Source organism: Desmodus rotundus, chromosome 5 (genome assembly GCF_022682495.2).
Source record: "Desmodus rotundus isolate HL8 chromosome 5, HLdesRot8A.1, whole genome shotgun sequence".
NCBI classification, from domain to species: domain Eukaryota; kingdom Metazoa; phylum Chordata; class Mammalia; order Chiroptera; family Phyllostomidae; genus Desmodus; species Desmodus rotundus.
The window spans coordinates 37,163,673-37,187,106 of NC_071391.1; the positions used below are offsets into that span (position 1 = coordinate 37,163,673).

At 44.9% G+C, this 23,434-nt stretch overlaps 1 protein-coding gene and 1 long non-coding RNA gene across 7 annotated transcripts in view; one reads left to right on the plus strand and one right to left on the minus strand.

Annotated features, from left to right (window-relative positions):
- Positions 1–23,434, minus strand: part of TEAD1 (TEA domain transcription factor 1) — a 242,405-nt gene that overhangs the window by 104,191 nt on the left and 114,780 nt on the right. The window lies entirely within an intron of this gene.
- LOC123479583 (uncharacterized) lies at positions 4,436–7,546 on the plus strand. Its single transcript, XR_006655236.2, has 3 exons — positions 4,436–4,532; positions 4,646–4,699; positions 7,499–7,546. It is a non-coding gene; the product is annotated as an uncharacterized lncRNA (long non-coding RNA).

Here is a 23,434-nt window from a genome sequence, read left to right on the forward strand (position 1 = left end):
CCCAGAGCGGGCGAGGGGGCCTCACCCACTCTCCTTACACTTCTGGCTTGCTTTCTGCTTTTACACTGGCCACAAATAGGAACTAAATTAGGGTATACGTGCGTGTGTAAAATGCAATTATAAATATAATTAATATATTTAATATACATACCATCAACTTATAACTGTGTACAAACATTGTGTGTATACACATTTATGCATATTACACACATGTTAACAGATTTTTAAAAGAATGAACACATTCTAGATCCTGTTTATTAACCACACACAAGCAGCTGACGCTAAGAACAAATGGGGCTGGGCTGTGTTGTGCAGGGAGGCAGCTCTCCCAGATGAGATGAGGCCCTGACAGCTTGGGCACAACTCCCTGCCCACTTCTGCATATGAAGATCTCTGTGCCCAGAGGCAACTGGGTGAAGCCTTCCCTTCGGCAGCTTACGATGAGAAAGGCCCAGCCAATTCTCAGGCTGCTCAAATGGGTGAACAGGTTTGGGCTGAGTCTTCCTTAGGGGCCAGGACTGATGGGTTGTGTCACCAGCCCTGGAGGGCAAGAGCAAACTGCCTAGGCAGCCCAATGAATGAGGTATACCAACAAAGGTAGGCTGCCCACTCCTGCCAAGACAATGTAAGTAGACACAATATAAGTAAACACAACATAAACAGAGAACTAACAAGATGAGCAGTTCTGATTTCACTAAGGGCTTCAGAAATTAAAATAGTAATAGAAAAAGTAACTTCTTATAATTCATAGTAGATATTTATTTTATTAAAGAAATGCTCAAGAATTCAGTGGAAGAACTGAGCATCTTGGAATTTGCAGAGAAGTGTAAAGAGCAAGCTGATTCCCCTAAGACACAACAGGGTCTCCCACCTCTGGGCCTCTGACTTACCCCCAGTTTACCCACCGAGACACCCCCACCGGCAGCCTTTGTGGACCTCTGCAGGGCAGGTCGTCCTCTGACCTCACCTGCCCAGTGAGGTGAGGTACAGGTCATTCTCCAGCATGTTCTTTTTCTTTATTTGGTCTTGTCACCCTACCTCTCTCTCAGTTCTCTCCTCCAATTTCAGCCAGGCTAAGCTCCTCTACTTACTAATGACACAGGGGCTGCTGCCACAGGCTCCTGCAAGGTCCTTTCTCTGATGCCCCTTGACCTCCATGTCCTTGTAGTCCTTGTACCTGTCCTCCCTCAATCTCTCCATCCCCAAGGCTCAGCAAACTTCTTCCCAATAAGAAATGTCCTCGTCCTGTTTCGTGGATAGCCACTAACCCTCCCCCTGCCCAACCCTTCAGTTAAAAAGCCTAAGTATCTTGTCGTGAGCGTTATGAAGAAATAAGGATGGCCTCAATAGTCTTGTGATGTTAACACATGTGTCCTATCTCAGGAATTACCCAGCCAAATCCAATTAAGGCACCGGGCGTTGGCATCAGGATGCTCAGCACATGCTCAGTATGCAGCTTTCATGGTGATTATACTGTAACTCTTGTAGCTTTCATGGTGATTATACTGTAAACAGCCAAGTTGACGCTTAATCTCTACTCCTGTGTAGTAAGGGGTCTGCAGAAGCATTCTACATCTTCATGCTTTTCCATCTCTCATGCTAACACTGGATCCTCAAATGTAGAATATGCTCAATAAATGGATGAAGGGAGAAAACTATTTGGCCAGAAGATCAGTATGAGCACTATAGCCAATGTTCAAAGTCAGTGAGAATAAGAAGCTTTCAAGATCCTTTTGTCTGGTTTAGCTTTTCCCTCTAAAGACAATAAGCAATATTTTATGCTTTCATCACAGCTGGCACCAACTGCTTCAGAGATTTTAGCTTGTTCCTCAAGGCACACCCAGGGTCCCTTGGTGACCACAGCTCTGTGGCACAGCTGAATGGACTGGGTGAAGATTCCCTGCTTCAGGTGAGGCTAAAGGGATCTTACTCTGAGGGAGGGAAACGTTGTGTGGATGGGCTCATGTGCTCACTCATTCTCGCATATATTTTTTGAATAACTGCCTTGGGCCAGGTACCACAGTAGGCTCTGAGAATTCAAGGGTAAACATGAGTCACTGCCATGCAGAACCATAAGGTCTATCGGGGCAAAATGCACTGGATAATAATCCCGCCTGCTGCATTTCAGTCTAGGGGATCTCATGCAACACAGGTGCCTCCACGTCTGCCATCACTAGAAACAGTAATCTGGCTGGGGAGCTAAAACCACAGTAAAGGAGAAAAAAAAGGAATCAGGAAGTTTATTTTCCTTTTTTGCTAAATTTTCTTTCTAACATTTAAAAATCCTCACAAGCTTAAAACAGTGAATCCACGCTCCATAAATATTATCATCTGCAGAAACAGTCTGAAGTATATTTGTAATAGAACTTAATTCATTCATACTCCAACTTGTTCCCAAAAGGGTTTGAGACAGGTTCAATTAAAAAAAAAAAAAAAAACTGGGTGAGGGAAACAAAGTGTAAAAATAAAACAGGAGTAAGATTATACAGAAAAAACATAAAGCAAGACGAAACAAGGATTCACCAGTGAAGGAAATGTGTGTAGAAAAACCATACATTTGTACTTTCAGGTAGTAAGTACTATTAATATGTATATCAATTGGTTAAAAAGGAAAATCGCACTGCCCTGGGGTGGGCTATTTGTATTGCTTGACTTCAATTTTGTGAAAAGAAAAGCTATGGCTTTAAGAAATTCAACTCCCAAAAGCCAGCTTTTGAAAACCAAGGTTCAGCCAAGAAGAGCCAATAAAAATGCTGTAACTTGAAACCAACCCACAGAGCACAAAAAGAAAGGAGAGAGGTCGCCCGGTTGCCCTGAAACACACCCTTCTAACTTAGTTCAAGAACAGCGGTGCCCAGTTTGCAAGACAAGAAGCTAATTGACTCGAATGTCTGCTGCATAAGCTATAAAATAAGTACATAAAGAACAATATGAACATACAGTGCCATCAGTTACATAAAAAGGCCTGCTGTCCGACGCCACACTGCGCACCGAACAAGCTGGGCGATTGTTTCAGCAGGCTGCAAGAAGGAAGAATGAATAATTAGTGTACTTGTGAATCAAGTGTCCACCAGGAAGAGATCTCCATCCTGGAGCAGCAGCAGCGCAGCCCCCCTCAGCCCTGCAGAGTCAAGCTGGGGTTTTTAAAGACCTTTCTTGACAATCATGATGCAAGCAGATACATTCTCCAGCCAAATAAACCGACAACTGGCTCCACTGTGGCCGTTTTTTATTCAGCAAAACACACACACACACACAGAGCCAACATTTCTAAAGTTTCACCAACTGCTACTTTCTATTACCAGGAAATGTCATTTTCTCTTAGTTTTTTATTGGCTAGGGAGACAACGACTCCTGCCAAAAAAGGAGGGGTGGTGACAAAAGCATCCATTTGAGCTGTCCTGGCACAAAGGGCAAAACATGATATGAAGTCCATAAACCATAAACGTTTGTCCAGAAGGTTGGGGGAGTGGGGGGTGGGCGGAGTAAATACCTTTGCTCCTAGGATTTTTCTCATTCTCTAACATACTGAAGGTGAAAAAACTTTTTTCTTCCTCCAGCAAACCTAAAAATAGGCAAGCAGGATGCATGGTCTATCACTAGGACAAAACTCATAACTATGATGACACCTGATGTAGGTGACCATCTGCAACATAAGCAGCAGGGAGCAACAGAAGGCCTTTCTGACCAGAGTCAGTAGATCTAAGTTCAAATCTCTGCTCTCCCTCTAAGAGCCATATCATTTTTAGCAAGTCATTAAACTATCTAATTTTTCTATTTTCAGAGTAAGGAAAAGGTGCTATCATTCTCATAACCTCCCTCCAAGGGTTATTAAGAGTACGAAATGAGATTAGGAGTATGACCATCACTGGACATAAGTATGATTCCTTAACTTAGTCTATTTGGAAACACAGAAAATGCCAGGCACATTCCCAGCATTTCCTGAATGCTTGCCATTTGCTTAGCACTGAGGCAGGTGCCTAGGAGACGCAGAGAATTAAAAGGTGCAGTTCCTGGCTGTGAAGTACTCTCAGGCTAGTTAGAGGCAAAACATGTAAGTTTAGGGCTACAGCCAGATTAGGCAAAGTTCGATTTAGATAGTAAACTCTAAATGGTTTACCCATACCTCACTTAATTCTTCTGCACTCAAGAAAATCCACTGGGTTCTACCCAGAAGGCTCACATCTCTAAAAACAATAACAACAGAACTGATGAGTGGCATCTCCCCAGCACCCAGAGGTATTCTCGGAGACGGAGAGTTGCGAGAAATTCCCTCTTGTCCTTTAGTTACTCTATGAATTCAAACCACAGGGAGCACTGCAGCCCCAAAGGAAATCATGTCTAGAGTGACAAAAAGAACTTGCTCCCCACCTTTCCATTGAACTGTACTTTAAAAAGAAGAGAAGACTCTTCCAGGCATGGGATGCCTGGAAGAACCTCCTTCAGGAAGCTCCAGGGTCCAAGCTTCAAGCCCAGGGATCTGAAATCCAATCCATAACAATATCAGTTAATGATGGGTTCCTGTAAGTCAGGTACAGTGTTAAAACCTTATTTCATTTGATGAAATAAATGAGACACAACATTTCACTTCGAGGTCAAGGCAACCTTAAGAGAGGGAAGTAATGCTCATATCTCCATTTTGCAGGTGACGTTAAGGACCTGATGAGGTTAAGTAACGGCCCTAAGGTCTGCAGAGCTGGTAAGAAGTAAACCACGATTTGAACTCAAGCCGATGGATTTTAAATCCCACACTATTTATTTTTAATCACATCTGATTATTGTAATAGTCAGGTCTATGTCTAGTTACTACTTTGCTGTTCATTGCTTGAAAATTTAATCACTCACACTATTTTCTTTGCAAAAGGTCAAAAAACACCATGGATCTACCCTGAAGGCCCATTAAACCGACAGTTGCCCAGAAAAGTATAATTCAACATATAAAGTCCTATAAACTATGTTCTTCTTCAAGGAAACATTTTCCATTTTCTACTGAAAGGTTCGGTAGGTTAGGAATAGATAGGACAGAGATCTAGAATAGCCCAGAGAGTTTTGACATTTTGAATGGTTAATAAAATTTAAAAATTCTGCCTTACTGTGAACTAGAGATTATAGTTCAATAATGTGTTCACTTTCACCTACTGAATTGAATAAGTAAAGATTTTAAAAAGGACACTTTTCAATGCTAGCAAAGGAATATTGAGATGATCTCATGTGCACAGCTATTAAACCCCCTAGAAAGTAGTTTGGCATGCTGTGCATCTGGTTTCATATCTAAGAACTCTCTGCTTAACCCGAGGTCATAAAGATTTTTTACTACATTTTTTTGTAGATGTCGAGTATTAACTTTTACACTGAGGTCTACAATCCATTTTGACTTCATTTCTGTGTATGGTGTGAGGTAAATAAAGGTTTGAACTGACTTTTTCTTTTTTTTTGACACATGGATATCCAATTGTCCTAGCACTACTTGTTGAAAAGACAACCTTTTCTCTATTAAATTGCTTCGGCATCTTTACAGAAAAATCAACTGACAATAAATATAATGGTTTGTTTCTAGTCTCTCAACTCAGCAGCATTGATCATCTGACCCCAGTAACACACCATCCTGATCACCATAACGTGGGATGAGTTTTCAAGCCAAAAAGTATAATCCTCTATTTTCTTCTTTTTCAAAACTGTTTTCTTTATTCTGAGTCCTCTGCATTTCTGTATAATTGTTAGAAACAGCTTGTCAGTTTCTATACAGAAAAACATGCGGGGATTTTTAAAGGGATTCTATAAACCCATTTGGGAAGAATTCACAATATTGAGTCTTCCAATCTATGAACATGGACTACGGCTCCACTGGGTTAGGCCTTCTTTCATTTTTCCCAGCAGTGTTTTATAGTTCCCAGTGTGCAAACCTTACATTTCTTTTTGAAGTTTATCTCCACAAATTTTATTTTTGATGCTATTTTGAGTGGAATTGTTTTTGAAATTTCACTTTCAGATTGTTTTTTGCTAGCTTCTACAATTGATTTTTTTATATTGACCTCGCACTCCATAACTTTGCTGAACTTATTAGTTCTACTAGGTTTGAGGTGTGTGTGTGTGTGTGTGTGTGTGTATCCCCTAAGCTATTCTATATGCAGGCTCAATTCACCTGCAAATAAAGACAGCTTTACTTCTTCCTTCACAATCTGGATGTCTTTAATGTTAATCTACAGTACAATTTTAGAGAGAAGTGGCAAGAGTGAACACCTCTGCCTTGTTCCAGATCTTAGGAGGAGGCCATATTCATAACTTGCACAAAGTATTCTACTCATGCTATTATCTTTCCTGAAGACTTTCCAAAACAGAACTCTGTAAATATTTTCTTATACTGTTGATCCATGATCACACACAAATAAAAAACATACTCATTAACTTTTTAAAAAATCAATGCAAGTTTTAAATTAAGAACACAGAACTGAAAATGTCATCTAATAGATAAAACATATAACAGTATTAACAACTAAATATATGAAAAAGTAGCACTGTTTCATGCAAAGACTGTGTAAAGTGGAGAGAAAGGGACATAGGGGAGGACAAACGGGCAGCGCAGTCAGGGAGGTGCCACTGCCGGCTGTTGAGCGGCCCCCAGGCCGGCGTGGCTCTGCACGGCCAGGACCCTGGCCCCACGGACCCTCTCCACCCTTTGCTCACCCCCGTGTCCAGAACTGGGAGGGTCTAGGGGAAAGGAAGCTCTGGAAACCGGATCCAAAGCCTCTTTCCAATCACCACGTGGGCCAGCTGGGAGTGAGCTGTGCTGGGGTCTGGAGGAGGGGGGCCTTCAGTGGGAGCTCTCATGCAGCAATTTTCGCACAACAGTCTCTTATCTTAACAAAGCAGCCGGACTTCTTTTTTAAAAAAACTTGGTTCCAGAATGGAAACAATCCGGCAGCATCCAGCACGGTTTGAAAGAACACACCGGTTCCAAAGACCTTGTTTTCTCTGAAAGGTGAAAATTTAGATGCCCCAGCAAGAGGCACAGATGGGTGTGTTCAGAACCCAACTGGTGGATGCAACTGCCAGCTATGACACACCCTCACACTTGGTCCTGTACACGGTTTCCAGCCTCTGCCACAGCACTGGCCTGGAATGACTACTGTTTACACTACTGGGCAAGTCTGCAGACAACGACTGAATACCTACGGTATGCAGAACCCAGCGCCCATGGTGCACACTTAGTTCTTTGCAATTCATGGATTCGTGTGCAGTGCAATAAATCTGGTAAGAAAAGATGAACAGATGAATATACAAACTAAACATTACAAGTGAGGATTTCATAGAAAATAAACTAAAAAGAAAAGTCTCGCTCAAAGGATTTAAAATCACAGAGAAAGAAAATAATGAAGTGTATGCACAGAATTACAGTTCATTTCCCTAATTTCATAGAAGTTCTCATTTAGTACCTCAGAGAGGTCTAAAGCAAAAAGTACTTGGTTTTCCTAAGATCTAAAATAAATACTTGTTTCAGGTGGGGCAGCCGGACCTCCATCTGCTGAAGGGAAAACTGGTGACACGTAAGTGCTCCCCTGGAACCCTTTGCTTACCCCCACTTACATATTTACCACACTTTATGGACAGTAACTTTTTAGTTGCCACCCCCCATTCTCATCACACCCTCTGCACCTCCCAACAACTGACCGTTCTAAATCCAGTACTACCCGTACGCCTAAGATTCCTCACGAGACAGGAGGCAACCTCCCATCCCAAACAGCCTAATTACCCCAGAGCTGTGTAGAGGAGGTTCTAATTTCCATCTGCATGCGGAGGGAACTCCCAATGAAGGCCTCAGTTATGTCCCCACTTCACTGAAGAAACTGAACTGAACTGTGACGGAGGTTAACTTTCCTCTATGTCTGCATTAGTCTCTCACAGGTGAATACAGCTTTGACAGTTTCTAAAAGATTTCAGGACTAGACCAGGGTTGCCAGGCAAGAAAAATGATGAAACTGAGGCCAGAATTCAAAAATCTAGGCTTCTTGTTTTCACATAAGAAATGGAAAATCACTGCTCTGAAAGCCCCATGTGCTAGTAAAGCCCTGAGTGTTATCTCACACACCCACCCGCTCGTCACACGGGGGCCTTGAAGAAAGTCAGCCCACACAGAATCTGGCGTTGGGTAGCAATAGGGAAGTGGACAAACTGGAGAACAGGGCTTTGCTTCTAGAAACCCTGGACAACAGCAGGAGTGCACTCCCCCAGGTTTAACTGCACACAGTCTAGTAGAAAGTCCAAGGCAAAGCCTAAACAAAGCACTTAGGTAGGTACCGATCCCCTAGTGGCTACAAACACTTCCCCTGCCCCAAAGTCCTTTCTGCAATCAGCCCCGGGGAGACTCTTGTACGATGTACCTTCCTGGGGGCCTTCCTTGACTTTCAGACTCACTCTTGGCATCTTATAATGATTCGAATTTGCATTCTTTAAATTAACATATATCTGGCCCAACAAAATCATATCATAATGGACCCATTGTATTTTAGGAAACCAGCCCTCACTGTACCACAGCCCTTACAAGCCAATGGTCTTCACTGGTCAGGGTTCCCTTCTGGCTCTTGCCCCTGAAACAATAGCCATAATCATAAAAGAGGCACAACTCTGTACTCTACTTTTTCTTCATATAATCACACTTCCTCTCTCAATGCAAGCATGTCTCATGACCCCAGCAAGTTCCTTCTCCAAAGGCTTCTTTTAGGGTGTTTCGATTGTATCACCAGTATAGACAACCGATCTCAAAGAATCTCCGTGAACTGTCTGACTTGTAACTCCTAAGGTCTGAGATCATGGTTTGGGTGAGAAGGAGGATGCTCTGGGGGCAGGAGGAGAGGGAGAAGGGAAAAACAACCATGCCTTTCTTCTCAGGAGACAAAGTGCTGTTAGAGAGGAAGGCTTTGGATGGCCCGTGGGTGGGTGGGGGCTGGGGAACGTCTCTGCTCTTAGGCTACACTGCCATGACGCTGCCAGAGAATCAAGCCGCTCTCCGTTCCCCAGCACAGCGGTGTTCTGTGGGTCGCTGCAAATTGCTGTACGGCAAAAGCCTGAACATGTTTCATTCAAACTGAACCAAGTCCCACCAACACACTTTCCCACTGATGTAGCATTTGCCACTTGGCTCTGCACTGAGGGGGGAAATGATGCTCCACAGTATGGCACACAGTTCCCTCCAATACCCAGCACTCAGCCCGTCACTGCACAGGCCCTGAGCTCCAACCACCGGGTTCCTGCCCAGCTGGGCACGTAGCACACTTAGTTCCTCCACCTCCAACCCAGGAAGCGTGAGACGCTGTCCCTGCCCTCAAGCAGCTCACAACCAGGATAACAAAACAAAGGTTTTGAGTGTGTGTTCATCATATGAAAATCAACAAGCCATTTAGTTGTCTGTGAAACAATAACAACATGTTTTTAACCCCTCATTTCCGATGAGTTAAAACGGGGCCAAAATATGACAAAATGAGATTGCTTTTTAAACATTTTTTTCTACTGTGAAATATAACAGACACGCATAAAAAGTGCATAAGATATAAATGAAGGATTATAAAATGAATATTCATATAGAGTATTTTTTTTTAATTAAAAAGTAATCCCCTTTACACGAGCACCTCAGGGTTTCCCTACCAGGGATGGCAATGCAGCCAAGCAGTCTCCACCCATGGTACAAGGAGAAGATGCTGAAACACAGGCCTTTTCCTTAATTGGCTCAAGTTTGCATCACTCTGAATACCACACCGTCTGTATTTCAGTCAAGATGCATTCAGGTTTTCCAGGACAATACCAATTCCAAAATTTAGGTTCTCCGGTCTCTACAAACCATCAATCAACAGTGCTCCCAAACTCCTATAGATCTCCCAGACTTCCTGGTGAACCAAAAGCATCATTTAAAAAACCTTGAACATACCATGGATGCTAATTTGGGGTTCAAAATATATTTACATTACATTTTCTCAGTCTGCTTTCTATTTTCAGTTCTTTTACAAACCCTAAGAGGATCCAGTCGCTTCCTATGGGTCCCAAGTCAGTCCTCAGCTGGCTCACATAGATTTTCTCATTTCTACCAGTAAGTGTGATAAAGGCTACAAGTATTTCCGGTGCAATTATAAATTGCATCTGCACACCCCGGCTTGTGAGTGCCTCGGGACAATTTCACACTCCCCTGGTTCAAAGTATCCCTGTTGCTCTCTATGCTTGAGAAACCCATTGATATTGAATCTCCTTTGACAGCAAAGGCAATTATGAGAGTTCCATGTGAGGGAAGAGGGGAGGGCCAGGCAAGGCTCAGACAGAGGGCAGTTCTGAGGAGCTGGACTCGACTGACCCTCCCAGACTCAAAGGGCTTTCATCTCCCAAGCAACCGGACACCCTGACTCTGGGTCATTAGCACCACCACTGAGCTCCAAACCAGACTTGTCCCCAGAGAGGACCCAAAGCGCTACTTCCTCAACTTTCAGATTTTGACTCTGGAAAAAAAACCACAAAAACATGTGCTTAGAAAGAGCCTAATGAGATTTGGCCACGCAAGAACTGTTCAAAAGGCACCACTCTTTATACAAATGTTGCCAGTGGTTCCAGAGACAAGGTTTGTGACCCCAAATTTAATGGAGGCAGAACCATTGTAAGTCTAGAGACATGCTGGAGCACATCTGCTGTGTGGTACCATATGGATGAAAAGTAAGCATGCAATTTCATTCTCTCAGAGTTCAGGACAAAGGTTAAAACTAAAAGGTGTCTAATGGTTATTAGGTGCAACCACCCCCATATATGAACAGTAATGAGGGCATGTCTCCCAATTTCCTACAGGTTGCCTGCCCAATTCCTGCCTCCCTCGTAAGAAGACAGAATACGCAGTGTTTTCTTTGCCACACAGATACACCCCATGTCACTATAAACAAACGCCGCTTTCTCTGCAGCTAATAACCACAGTGTGTGGGTCCGAAACCTCTGCAGTGTAAATCCGTGGGACAAGGCTGCATTGTGGGCATTAAATAATTGTAACAATCTGACATGAGTCAGAGGGTTGTTTTTCAATGGCCCTGTTGCACTGCAAACTTTCAAGTCAACCCCAAACTCTCTCTCCTGGCACTCTGTCCATGTGCTGGGCCATTAGGAAACAATTCTCATTCTTTATAGTTTGGTCCCATTGCAAGGAGCTGGCAACGTGGGCACTCATGAAATATTAACACATCACATTGATTTTTTTTTATAAGTGTGGCCAACAGTGGATCAATTATATTACTATGAAAAGCTTTTCATAATTCATTTGGGGGCATCAAGATCTCATTTCTAGACAGCACACAGATGATGAAGTCGACAGTTTTGAAGAGGCCGGTGCTCACACGCACAGAATACATTAAATGTGATAGATGGAGTGAATACACTGTTTACAAAAGGAGGGAAATGTTTAAATCTGGCAAACTGATTAAAATAGGGCACACATATCAACAAGATGGGAATTATGAACATGGAAGTCTCTCTTTGTAAACAAGAATGGAAAGACTCCAAATGCTGGCAACTGATACCCCTTTTGCTGACCACCCTATGTTTACCCCGGCCTCCCTTAAAAGGAAACTTTGCTAATTTCTGGATAATAGAAAAATTATCCTATCCCTGCCCTGAAGTACCTTTTATTCCAAGAACATTAACAGTTGGCCTGAAAAAATCAAACCCCCCTGGTTTGTGTGAGCCCGCGGAGTCCCTGGTATAAGGTTCTGCTGGTCTGGCAGCTAGTGACCACGAGAGATTCCTCTCTTCAGTTGTGCGGTGTACGAGCACTTCACACCGGCCTCTCCACCGTACGTGGAGCCCTTCCTTCATCAGGCCTGGAGACAAGCAATATTCCAAGACCGCAGGCCTCCGGCCATGCTGCCCGGGGAGGGCATCATGAATAGAAAGGGGTCCAGCAGTTGGTTCTTGGTTCTCCACTTCCCCCTGTAACAGTGGAGTGACTTGTGTCCACTGTTGCCCCCTCCACTAAACTTTGAGTATCTTGAGAGCAAGAACCTGGTTTTATTCATCTTGGTATCTCTTTCTCTGGCAATAGACATTGGCACAAAATACATGTAAGTGAATAGCCACAAGGTATAAATTCTCCCTCCCACTCTGAGAGTCTTGCGTCTGGCTTATGTATACAAATTAAATTTATCCTTTTTCTTGCATGGATCTCTAGTTTCTCTGGGAGAAAAAGGTCCCCCAAAGGGCCATCGTCCTGATCTTTGGGATTAGGGGCCTAATATGGAAATGCCCCTAATTATCTAACAAATACTTTCTATTACTGTGGGGCTTCTAAGCCACCAAAAAGGCACAGGATGAGTTAAACTGCTGAACCAACCCTGAAATCCCCTGGAAGATAGACATGTAGAAGAAAAGACGCTGCCAGGGGCACACAACTGACAACCGTGGCTCAAGTGTCTTGAGAACTGGACCACATGTGAAAGAACCACTGCTTGAATGCTTTTCAAAACACCACAGGGGGTTTTCAGAGGGCCAAGTGGGAGTGTGGTCACATAGGTACTAGAATGAGAGAAAGTGATGGCAAGGTAGGCAATCTAACCTCTCTCTAGTCCTCGGTGGGACATGGGTACAATGGTATTGGATTGGTTAAAGAAATAAAGAAATAAAAAACAAACCCAATGCAATGCCTAGTGCGAAGTAGATGGACAGCCATCAGTGGCTCCCAAGAAAGAGAGGACAGGGCGGTCACTGGCTTGGTTGGCCTCAACAGAGACCCTGCCTGGACTACGAAGAACCTTCCATCTTCTGCAAAGCTAAAAAGACTCCAGTCAGGGCCAAATTGAAACTGACATGCTGTTAAAAATAATTTAAAAGATTAGGTTTATGTCATATTTGAGATCCTAGCTTTGTGTCTTCCTTCTTTTCCTGAGCTATTGAAGAAAGAGAGAATAATTCATCAACCTTTAAGGCAGACAACAATTTATGCGTGTTGGTGTGGCTAGAACCTGTTCTTCTTCCGGATCCCAGTACTGAACACACGGGCTTCTCCTTTGAACCCACCTGTGTTCTGAAGAACATGTGAGCAACACACACACACACACACACACGCACATGCACGTGACATAAGCACTCTCTGAACCATCCAATGCCTGTGCGTCTGCCTAACTACAGCGTAGTCCACCATCACCCAAATGTTGAAACGACTCACTGCTTGATCTCGTTTAGTGGAATTTTTCACCTGGAACACACCTGTTATCAGGCACATGACATCATGTCCACACTAACGCTTAATTGAGGAAGAAGGCCAAGCACACACAGCCTCACGAGTGTGTTTTACATTTCTGTAGCTGAGGTCCATTACACCTTTCTGAGATCTCTTCTTCTCCAGATTCCACTATTTAATATCAACATTTTCTAAGTCATTTTAAATGGTGTGTTGGAGTAGCAATGAAAAACTCTGAAGGACAAAAACCAAGTGGAAGCCATTGTGGTGAGCACAGCATTGTTCACTGCAGAGGCGGCTGGGAGCCCTCGTTCTCCCCCAAGGTTCTCCACTGCAAATGAGGGCAGTGCCCTGGCAGTCTAGGAAGGAAGAAGACTTTTTGGCCTCAGCGGGCCTGCCCGCCAGTGGGGCGTGGTTGGGGGTGGTAGGAGAGACAGCCAGCTTCCATTTTAAAACTAACCCTGTCTGAGATTTGGGGACAGGGGCCCTGGAGCCCCCCAAAAGTAATACCTCCTCTTATCTATAAACAAAAAACAGCTTTGATGCTGGCCAGCTTGCTTGTTTCTTTCCTTTTTCAACTGTGTTTTATCAGCAGCAACATCTCCATTAAGCACTTAGCCAGCAGCCATTAGGGGCCAGTGCTACACTGGGTGCTGTTCCTGAAGGAAAGGAAAGGAAAAAGCATGCGCCCTGCCCACATGGAAGATGGAGGGGTGGGGGGGACACACACAGACAGTGGCAAAGGACTGGAGATCACAATTCCTCACTCTCTTTGGGAGACAAATTTCCTAACCTGTCTGAACCTCTACACCCTTCCTGCTGCTGGGGATGAAATGAGATGACACGTGTGAAGATTCTCAAGTGCTCCTATTTCATGCCTTTACTTGACTTCTGAATCACTTGTGATCGGACTTCCTCTCCAACAAGCTGAGGAAGAGCCCTGGCATTCGTGATGGGGACAAGCCCTTAAGGCTCTCTCTCCCAGCTACCGAGGGTCCCTTCCATAAAGTTCTCTGGCTAGGCCAGCGGCGACTCAAGGGATCGGGTGTGTGCGTGTGTGTGCGTGTGCATGTGTGTATCAGCTGAACCTCTCACATACTCTTCTGTGGTTCCCTCAGCCTTCTAAGGTGCCCTTGGCTACATGCATATCTGTTTCAAAGGGGAACAAAAACAAACTCTCTAAGAGTGGAACCAGCACTGAGACACAGGACCAGTGACCCAGGGCGCCATGCTCTGAAGACAGAGGTTTGTAGGCACTCCCAAGGCACCCAGCACCTCTGTGACCTCCACACGGGCCTCCAAGCTGGAGCGCGGTCTCCAGCCTCTGCCAGACACCCCCCTTCCACAGAGCACAAACAATGACATACACTGTCGGCGAGGCTGCTTTCCACTCCTCCCCACATGTCAGCCCTGGTGACCAGCGAGGGTGGCGGGCAGCACGCAGGAGGCAAAGGGGAATAAGAAACAGCTACCAGAACAGTTTGTTTGTGTCAAACTGTCAAGAACTGAATGCAGTGCCAGCAGGGAAAGAAACACCCTCCTTGTAGCCCTTTTTCAGGGCCTCAGACCTGTGGTCAGCACCTCGCAACTTGGTCCAAGAGAGCCTGACCCAGGCTGGACCCCACCCTCTCTCCTTTACCATGGGCTGTGACTCAAGATACCACCTGCAGGAGGACAGGACACTAGCACCCCGGCGAAATCCATACAACACATGGAGATCCCAAGTGAACTGGTAGCTCAGTGCTCTGTCCGCCATCCTCAGTACCCTCCCCAAAGGAAGGAAGGGGTGGACGTCTCTGATCCTGTCACCAGCAGAAACTTGCAAAGGAGTGAACACAAACTTGCAAACTTACAGACTGAGCTGAGAGAAGTTAAATAGCTCATACAAAGTCACACAGCCCTTATCTTGTAGAGAGGCGTCTGGGCTCATCTTTCATTTCTAGAAATGAAAAGCACAGTTCTTGGTATTAACATTACACTGCTTACCAAAAGAGCCCCTATAAAGAATAGGGTGAATGAACAAGAACACACACACACAGGGAAATTTTATTTCCCAGGCTGAAATATAGGATGCACAGTCCACATAGGCTGCTGAAAGGACAGAATGGGACCGTGGGCGCTCACTTTACCTCAGCAACTCTTCCCTCCCTCTTACTCCCTTATTTGGCTCACTTGAAGCTCTCTTAAAGTGAGCTCCCCAATGGTTGTTTGAAAGATGGTGTCTCTACAATTTCATAGGGGAAAGAAACACCCAACAGCATTCCCCAGCTTCCTTCCTTCGTCAGAGTGGTAGAAGCTGCTACCAGGACTCCCAGGGAGCCCCTGGCTTGCCTCCCACTTGCCCCTACAGCTCTACACTGTCAGCCCAGTGAACATCCTCACCAGGACTGAATTCCTCCCTTCCAGCTCCAGCCTGTCCCTTGCTGACTGGATTAGCTGCTTCTCCCAGGCTGTCTGACCAACAGGGCCTACTGATACGGGTTCAGCAGGAGCCTTTGGACACCAGCGATTCTGCCATAAATACTCAACCCACTCTGAAAGACCATGTGCTGTAAGTCTTGTATCATAACATCATGGTCACTAACCCTTTGCTTTATCCCAGAAACCTGCCAGCAGCCTGCCCAGGTGCCTTAGGACAGGAATCGTTCTATCGTGTACTGTTGTGTTCGTAATCTCACACGGTATAGAGATGGCCCTGTTGCAGGGCCTGTCGCGGGGGAAGCTCTAGCTCCGTGCTCCTGAACCCAGAAGAGCTCTCAGCCATCCCCTCCCCAAAGAGAGTGATTTCAGTGAAGATGCGTGGCATGGTTCTCTCCGGCCCTGAACTTAAAGGATTCATTCTTATCAGGGGGAATTCAAGAAAAATTCCAGCATCTCCAAGATTTATCTTTCTCTTGATAAACACCCTAAGTTTCACATTAGACATTACATTTGAGAAAAGACTGTATACCAACAGTAATTCAGAATTCTGTTTAAATTTATTTTTTTAAAAACTTGTGCCAACGTGAATCTGTCCGTCTATTATCACTTACCGTATTTATTACAGATGTGTTGTCCATGAGGCTGAGATCTCCTACAGGTTAGAGACAAAACCTTCATCATTTCCACCTCCCCAGGGACCAACAGACAGTGAGTGCTCTTCCAATGGCCACCTCTTTGAGGTTCTAATAATAATAATAATATGCTAGGTAGGATCCAGATGTACTCTTCCCTCCTGCCTGCCAACCACCTCCCTGCAAACCCCTGAAGTTTGCCTGTCACTCACATTCAGCCCCAAGTGCCCACACCAGGAAGCCATACCGAGTAAGTGGTGGCAAGAGGGTCATTCCCCTACCTTCCCCGTAAACCCAGGAAGCAATTTTCTCAGTCCACAACCACAAGTCCAAAACCACAAGCTCAAAAGCCCCTGTGCATCATAAAGATGGTATTTCTGAGCCCAGCCTGGCCCTGTGGTGAGTTCTGGCTGCTGTCTAACTGCTGTGTGTGAGAGGAGCTGTCCAATCGCAGGTGTGAGTAATTATCGACAAACACACAGTGGCTCCAGGGCTCTTCTCAGCATAAAGGCAAAAGGTTTTTCAGTAAAAAAAGAGAAAGCAGAGACCACTTAGAGAGAAGTTATACCTATAACACTCCAGACTCCCCGGCATTACAGAACTTAGACTTCCCCCCAACTCCCCCAGTCCCGAATACACACTCACAGTCTGGGACAACTGAGGACCTACATCTCCACCCTGGAATCTTTCTTTTTTAATAGACTTTATTTTTTACAGCCATTTTAAGTTCACAGCAACACTGAGTAGAAGGTGCAGTGACTTGCCATACACCCACTGTCCCCACACATGCATAGTCCCCTGTTATCAACACCCCCTACCATAGTGGTACGTCTGCTACAACTGATGAACCTACATTGGCACATCATTATTACACAAAATCTGTAGCTTACATTAGGGCTCACACTTGGTGTTGTACATTTTATAGGTTTGGGCAAATTCATAATGATATATATCCATCCTGGAATCTTTAATGGATTACTGCTGTGAACAAGGCTGCTCCCTGCTCCCAGTCCCAGACCTCCCGGTGATCTCTTCCAACCCACTGTTCCTCTCTGGGTCCCTGGGTTTCCGGGTCCCACCTCAGGCTGCCTTTCAAGGATCAGACAGATACCCTTTTCTGGCTCTGCCCCCCTCAGCAGAAAGTAGGGGCCACGCTCTGGATCCACCTGCCACAGCTGACGGGAGGGAGGGTCCCTGGCTCCACGGACACCAACACCCAGCCTCGATACAGTCTTGGAAGGAGCTTGTTAGAAATTCTTCAACAAATTCTCAATAGGAAGGGTCTTCTTATCAGGTTACTATGTTCCAAGAAACAATTAAAATTGGCTTTTAAGCAAGGGACGAGGGAAGAGGTCTTTGCGGCCCATTTAACTAAGAAATCTTGTTCCAGCAGCTCTGATGACATCATCACAAATCTACCTCCCACTAGGTTAGCTACTGGTGCCAACAAGTGACCAGTCCTGTACATATGTAGGTTCCTTATGAAAGAAAACTGCCTCCACAGTCCTGACCTCATGTCCTCACACCACACCATCCACAGGACATGAGATTCTCACCCAAAATCTTCAGCAAAAGAAAGCTTTTCTTTTGCAGAAGCCCAGAAAAAAATCTTATCTACTTCACTGGCTCTGACTGGGTAACCAATCCCCACAGACATCTGCTATTTGGCTTGTGTCAATCATGGCCCATCTCTGTAGTCGTGAGTGAGGTCAACTCCACCCAAATTATATACATGACAAGGTGAAGGATGATAGCCTGTGAGACTTTCGGTAAGAAGAGGAGAATGGATGCTGAGGAGGCTTCCAAAAAATGTCTTCTATAGCCATGGAGCTGTTAAGTAGCCTCTGGTCACCTCCCTACAAATGGCGCCCAGCTTCACAAGCTGTGTTGAAAGCAGCCATTAGTATTAACTGCAGGCAGCCACTGGACGAGGAAGAATCAGTATCCCCAAAGAATTTATTTCAGGACTGGGGCCAAAGAGCAGCTTCTTTAGAGGCACAAAACTGTCTGAGACCTCTGTGGCCCGAAGCTACGGGAAGAACTTCATAGGAATGCTCATGGTGACTAAATGGACTCCTGGACCCGAATTCCCATGTGTGGAGGGGTGGTTTCCTGCACCACCAACAAGCAGTTCTTGGACACCAGCAGGGTGCCCAAGAAGTCAACTAAATTCTGATGCCTATCTACTCAGAGGCAGCATCAGGTTCCACAGGTGCAGTCCACAAAATTGCTGCCCCTGTCCCCAGCATACACACCTTTAGACATCATTTGAAAGCCCAGGTTGTTACCTGTGCTTCTGATCTACTAGCTACACAGACTGGAGGCTTCAACAACCCCTCCAACTCAGGATGCCAACTATTAGTCCAGGTTGGCATCTGCACTTCTGACTGACTGGCTATAAATTAGAGATTCTCATGACCCTCCCCCAGCCTTTTTTATTAATCCTCACCCGAGGATATGTTTATTGATTTGAGAGACAGGGGAAGAGGGGGGAAAGAAAGAGATCTAGAGAGAGGGAGAGAAAAAGAAACATTGATGTAAGAGAGAACATTGATTGGTTGCCTCCCAATACACGCCCCATTGGGGATCAAACCCGCCATCTAGGTATGTGCGCTCACCGGGGATTGAACCTGCAACTTTTTAGTGTGCCAACTGAGCTACTACCCAGCTAGGGTTCCCAAAACCCCCTTTTTGAGTTTGTTTAATTTGCTAGAGTGGATCACAGAACTCAGAGCAACATCTTACTGGCTTCCACAAAGGATGTAACTCAGGAATAGCCTGATGGAGAAGATACACAGGGCAAGGATAGAGAAAGGGCATGGAGCTTCCATGCCCTCTCCATTTCCCCCCATATTGCCACGTGTTCACCAACCCCTGTCCACTTGGGTGTTTACACAGCCACAGTTGATTAAATCACTGGCCACTGGTGATTTGACCTCTAAGCTCTGCCCCTTCCTCAGAGGTGAGGGGGTAACACAAAGTTCCAACATGGTTGCTTCTCCTGCCAACCAGCCCTGACAAGAGGTCCAAAAGTCACTCCATTAACATAGCAAGAGACACCAGGGTCACTATCAACACTTAGAAAATTCCAAGGGTTTTAGGAGCTGTGAGTCAGAAACTGTGGAAGAAGACCCAATATATATGAGAAATATATTTTGGTCATCTGAGTGACCAAATATATATTTGTCTTGTGAATCATCCCAGTGACATTATCAACCATTCTCATCAGCATGAAGGATGTAGCCCTGGGCATCAACCACTGCTGGTGACAAATGTCAGACCCAGGGAGGTATAGCACAGGTCCCAGTCACACTATAAGGACAGAACAATCAATTACCGGGAATCCCGAGTCTACAAAAACACTCAGAAGACTTAGACATGGAGAGGGAGGAAAATGTGCCTCAGCCAGAGATGTCAAGACAAAAAGCTTCCTCAGCTCTCCAGTGGGCAAGGAGCCCAGAGTTCTCCCAGCACACCCCTAACCTGAGAAAATGGGAAGATGTCTGAGTTCAACCTGGCCATGTTCCTAGGCTTAAACCCCAAAAGAGAATATGCTCCAGCTTCCATTCATCTGTATGTAAATTCCCAAGCTCCTTCACTTCTAAAAAGCCTTCACCTATTAGCGGTTACTTAAGATTAACACCACAGTTTTTTTTTTTAATTCTTCCTTTTTCTTGATCTAAAGACTCCTTCTGCCTTAGGAGCATTTCCATAACAACATGGCTCACTCATCGGGCAGGGGGGCTGGGAACTCACAAGGTAAAGCCCAGTTCCTACGGCTGGAGCTGGGGCTGCAGCAGAGGGTTACTGTCACCCTCTCCTGCATACATAAGTCTCCACTTCTAAAGATCTTAGTGGTTTCCCTGACAGCCGTCAAGGGTAAGGCACAGGAAGTTGGATTTCAGTGGCCCCTCCCTAGGCTTCCGTGGCAGCATTAACATTTTCTGCCTGCTTCAAAGAAGAGCAATATCCCTGTAGGCACAGAAAGGCTGTGTCTAAGACTGCTGGTGGGAAGGGGTCCTGTGGCCAGATCAGGAAATACAGTTTTTGAAGGTCTGGGGATATACATAAGTACATCAACCACATCGGTGACATTCCTCCAACTGGCACTTCCTGAAAGTCTATTAGGTACTCAGTGGGTTCAGAAATGGGGGCGTGATTAGTAAAACATGGTGCCTCCCCCCTAACACTCTCAATGTCAGTGGGGTAAGCAGTGGGTTTGAACCTTCCAGATTCCACGTGCCTCCACGCAAAGTGGGCTTCAAGGCTCTTCCAACTGAGTAAAGGGAAGGGCAGAGTGCATTATGAAGAAGCAGGCAACCAAAGACCTGGAAATCCTAAGGTGAGATTTCAGTCTTCTCTGGTGGGACCAGGGTCTGACAATGAGAGGTTCCACCACTGGGGTCCTCTGAGTTCCCAGATTCATTCATTCTTGTGGGGTCAGGAAGGGTGCAACTCCAATCTTTACCAACTGCATTAGGAATGAAAACCAGCGTTCATGCCCTATTCAATAAGGATACTTTTGGCTTCTACTTTGGGATGGGTCTCGTTCCTTTTCTTAATATGGGTTCAGAATTGAAACCTCCAGTCCACAACAGGGCTTCACGGCTCCCGTCCTCCTCCTCCCCTGAGCAGGACCTGAGCAGGACCGCGCTTACTGGAGTCAAGCAGCCATTTGTCCCTATTACCCCACCCTTACCGCCGCTTTCTGAGGTGGGAGCTGTTCTTTCCCCTACTGACAGAGGAAGAATCTAAAACTTAAGAGGTTCGTTCCGGTTTTGAACACCAAGAATGGAAAAGAAAACAGAATTGACAACTTTAAAGTACGTGTATGAGGATGAGTATGGGTAGAAATTTTGAAATGGTGCCTGTGCAGGAAATTGTGAATCACACTTGTTGCTTTCTCCCTAGTGACTCAAAAAAGAGGGGACTGGCAACTAGTGAAGCCATCCACCTTTCCACCAACAAGAGAAAGAGAAAGCTAGCACACTCCGGGCAGCGCCATGCCAGGTGCCTCTTACTTCAATCTCACAGCACCTTGGCAAGTTGGGGGCACTTGTCTCCCTTATTACAAGGGAGAAAACTGAAGCTTAAAGGAAGGAACACAGGAGGTGCATGCACTGGGGCCGCGAGAAATCAATTAAGTAGCAGCTACTGCAGTAAAGAGGTCACACCCCTGCACCTTATGGGCCATTTGGTCCCCACTAGAGAAGGTTCCAGGGCACAGCTGAGGCCACACAGGAATAGGAGGAGTCTGCTGCCCCATCCCATGTCCAATCACAAGTGCACTCTGGGCACTACTTTATGAGCCTGCTACGACCTATAATTTCCATCTATGTTCAAGGCCAGTATTTGATTATTCCTAAGGGAAACTAAGCATAAATCACTAAAAATAATGATAGCCACAAGTTACTTGGGAAGTAGTATGAATAATTGCATTTAGAAACAAAAATAATTTTCCTTCTCATCCCTTTCTCCATATTTTCTGAGGCTGTGCATTGTATTCATTAGAAAAAGAAACTTCTAATTTTTCCTTCATCTTATTCTGTTTTACACTCAAAGAGGAAAAACAATATCTTTCAAAACTACTTAGTGGATAAGGAATAAGTCCTATCGAGGGCTCCGGTTACTCAGGGCCTTTGGTGGATGGGTGAGGACTACAACTAGGACAGGAGGCAAGGACACAGCAACCACTGGAGCCACTGAGGCCTCAGCACCAGGACTGGTCACTGCCACCACTTAACAGGTAGATTCCAGAAGAAGGCCAGTCATCCACAATCATCCACAAGGGCTGCTTTTTCCTTGCCGCCCTTTGGAGTTTTCATAGGTTCTCCTGCAAAGGTTATTTTGCCATAAAATGTTGCCTTTATATAAATCTTTAGACCTTCCTCACACAAGAGAGCTAATGATGATTATTAGTTTCCATTTATTAATCTGTCAATTAATTATTATTAAGTTTCCTATGTGCTAAGCTCTATACCTGTATTTTAAAAAATATTTAACAGCCACCTTATAGCAAAGATGCTATTATTCAATGAATTAAAATTCAACTTAAAATGCTTTAAAATTCAAAGCGTTTTAAAGATGAAAACATTGACTTGGAGACAGGTGAAGTGACTTGCTCCAGGTCACACAGGTAGCCAGGAAGTGGCAGAACTGAGAGCAAGATCCAGGACTGTAATTTCAGAACCCACCAATCCACACTAAACCACTATGCGTGTGTGTGCGTGTATATATGTACACACACATACATACAAATATATGTAATCAGCCTTCATAAAAACTACTCTGAGTTGACACAAACAGAACTATACCCTGTGGCAAAGAAAACACTACAGGTTGACCAGTTGTACTTGCCTTGAAAAACTCATGAGACTAAAAGCTATCTTAGTCTGATCATCTTAACTGTGCACACAAACATTATTACTTCCAAACACCTTTGCAAAAAAGGAGAGCTTTCACATCCGGGGATTTTACTGTGAAAACTAGCATATCATTTCTACCTGTGCGGTTATGCTAAGTGTTTTCTCATCATGCTTTAAAACAACCTGCAATGCAATCTGCTTCTCCAGAAAAATGTATTATATTTGATTCTTACTACTTAGTTATAATTTGTACGTTTTTTTTCCTAACAGCCTCAGGGTTTTGCCCATGGGAGCCTACTTACCAATTTGTTTGACTGTTCGGCACAACCTGAAATTCTTGTGAGTAATTTCACAGTTGCTGGGGTTTCCTAGTACACGTCTGCATATCTACAAACTAAAAAGTACAAGAAAATTCAAACCTGACCTAATGATCATCACTTATTTTTTAATCAACTCTCAGGCCATGGTGTTTAGATCATTTACAAACTTACATGGCAAAAGCTACTTAGGCCAACCCAACTACTTGGTTGAAACTACCCGGTTTCAAGTTCAGAAGCTTGAAAGTTGGAAATTGGTTTTCATCCACGTTCACTACTGTCCTCAGACCTGGGCCAGAGGGCCTACCTGGTGTCGGAGGCTTTAGAAGGCCCTCTTTCAGCCATACTCCTCCTCTCCAGGTGAAGGGTCTGTGAGGGTCAAGGAGGCAGCCCACTCACCTTTTAGACCATGAACTAAGGACCTGAGTCCTCAGAATCCCCCGCCGAAGAACCCCATTCCGTTTCCAGGGCCTGAGGAGGCCACTTCCCTGATCTGTCCTCAAAAGG